Source organism: Tasmannia lanceolata, unplaced genomic scaffold, assembly GCF_043159265.1.
Source record: "Tasmannia lanceolata isolate RefF3 unplaced genomic scaffold, GAP_Taslan_0.1 ptg000037l, whole genome shotgun sequence".
Taxonomy (NCBI): domain Eukaryota; kingdom Viridiplantae; phylum Streptophyta; class Magnoliopsida; order Canellales; family Winteraceae; genus Tasmannia; species Tasmannia lanceolata.
Window position 1 is genome coordinate 52511353 of NW_027518714.1, and position 2550 is coordinate 52513902.

The 2550-nt window shown below is 36.0% G+C and overlaps 1 long non-coding RNA gene across 1 annotated transcript; it reads left to right on the forward strand.

The window, feature by feature from the left end:
- Window positions 1-253: 253 nt before the first annotated feature.
- On the forward strand, window positions 254-2207 carry LOC143862612 (uncharacterized). Its single transcript, XR_013240383.1, has 2 exons — window positions 254-586; window positions 1954-2207. It is a non-coding gene; the product is annotated as an uncharacterized LOC143862612 (long non-coding RNA).
- The last annotated feature ends 343 nt before the right edge of the window (window positions 2208-2550 follow it).

The following is a 2550-nucleotide window of genomic DNA, read 5'->3' on the forward strand; positions in this document are numbered from 1 at the left end:
ATCTTAACTACGAAGTAAAGGTAATTAGATCAAGAATGTTTTTTTACCCTCAAATTCACTAAAAGAACATGTCTTCTCCTTTGGGGTCATGGTTCTGGAGTTACTGGCACTCTAATGTTGCACCCTTTTTACATTATGTTTTCCTGAGATTTTCTAATGTTGCACAACCTATTTACGTTGTTTTCAGTCACATGGACGGTTTGGATCATCCTATTACAGTACTTCTTAAAAAACACAGGGCTATAAGGGCTTACAGTCTTACACCATATAAAATCTTTGATTTAGAAGGAAATGATATGATTATATAGTTTAGAGTTAAATTAAGGGAAGTGATATATCCGCCCCTTTGATCACCAGGAACACCCTGTCAGTGTTTGTGGCAGTTAGGGGCATTGAGTTCTTCTGACAAGAGTACTACAGCCCCACTTTAGACAATGATGCACTTACAGGGGGTGTTCCTGGTGATCAAAAGGGGCGGCGGATATATCATTTCCCTAAGGCTCTGTTCACTTGCGTTCCCTAGTAAGCAAATTCTTGGAAAATAGCCTCTTTTTCCTCGACAAGACCTTGACAAGACAGAATTCTGGTATTCACTTGCTTTCCAAGGAAAATAGAATTACACATGTGGATTATTTGCAAAAAAGCAAAAAATGATATGGAAAAGCCCATTTTCCCACCCTTTTGGATTTCATTTCCGACCAAAAACACACGGATTTCGTTTCCCTGAAAAACTAGTGCAAAAGAAAGGGCAAGCAGTTTCCTTTTCCTGCGCAAGTGAACAGTCCAGGGAAATCTTCTCTTGCACAGATTCCCTGGATTTCTTTTCCTAATGCCACGTCAGATTCCCTGGAAACATTTTCTTTTCCTTTCCCCGGAAAACAAGGCTTTGTTCACTTCTTTTCCCTGGAAAGGAAAGGAAAGGATTTCATTTTCCTTTCCTTTCCAGGTGACGTGGCAGAAGGAAAAGGAATCCGGGGAAATTGTCAAGGAAAATATTTTATTTTCCTTGGAAAGCCTCTTTCCGATATATTTAATCGGAAACCAAATCTCGAGTAAAAGGAGAAAAGTCAATTTCCACGTCATTTTCAGCTTTTAAATAAGAAATTCCACATCTGATAATATTTTTCTCTGGAAAAGAAGTGAACACAGAAATTCTGTCTTGTCAGGGAAAAAAAAAGGGTTGTTTTTCAGGAAAAACAGCAGCAGGGAAAAGAAGTGAACATAGCCTAAATGAAAGAGAGATTATCATAAGAGGAATGCTAGACTCACAGGCACCCTTGCAAAAAAGTGGTAAAAGGGCGCCTTCACTAAAAATTGAATAGGATTGCTTCAGGTCATCTTTTTTTTTTTTTAATGTAAAAATGTAGGAACTTTTAGAAATATTTTTCCTAACATTTCCAAAAAATTCTTGCAATCCAAACAGGGCTAATTAATGGCTGGGTTCCCACCTCTTTTGTTTGTCTTTTCCCTCTGTTCGGGTGGCCGCCTGACTTTTTGTTATTATTTAATGTTTAGTGTTTATACATAAAATGGTTTGGAGGCCGCCCGGGTGATGAGGCGGCCGTCCAGGACTTGGCCGTTTTTTACTTTTTGTTATTATTTAATGTTTAGTGCTTATGCATAAAATGGTTTTGATTGTTATGCATTCAAGTATTTGTATTTTATATAAAAAAAATGCACGATATTATGAAAATATATTAATATCTAAAAAAAAAAAAATGCCTGAAAAACGCTTAGGCGGGCGCTGGGAGGTCAGTCAGCCGCCCAGCTCCGCCCAGCGCTTTTTAGAACATTGTCTTTTTCTGAATATAACTTCATTGGGGGAAAGACAACCAAAAGGGGGTGGAAATATCATTTCATTAACTTTTTTATTTTTGTTTATGGTCTATTTTGTTAAGTAATTATTCAATTTTTATTTTATTTTTTTCTAAATTTTAATTTTCTGCATTGTAGGTTATGGATCTTGCAAGTACCCAAGCTCAACCAACTAACGATGATACTGGGAAGAAGGAGATGATGATGACCTTTTCTTTCTGTACTTTTATTTATTTTTTGGATTTTGGGCGATATATCTGTTTAATCAGTTTTTATTTTTCATGGGTCATGGAGAAAATAGCATTTCTCCTAGTAAATTTTCTCCATGACCCATTTTCTTCCAGCTCCTAATTCGAAGATTTACAATGAAAATTACCATTTTTATATAGTGATTTGGGGCTATTTCATTTTTCGTTAAAATTGAAATATCATTTCTCTTCATATTCATATAGTTAGTGGAGAAATTGTACTGGGATAAAATGGTAAATGAATAATTTATTATAACGGCTATAAATTCAGAGATCGAACAGCCAACGGCTAGATTTTTATGTGGTTTGGAGATTTTTATGGCACCGTCCCATATATGTTCTATTGAACCTAACATGTACCATTTGATGTCCACTCATCTATTCTGATGCTTTTCACCTAGTTGTATTTATGTGACCCACCTTTTTGTTCTTTTAAGAGACAAAAGTCCCAACGTCTATAGACACTTGATTTAGGGAGCTGATATTT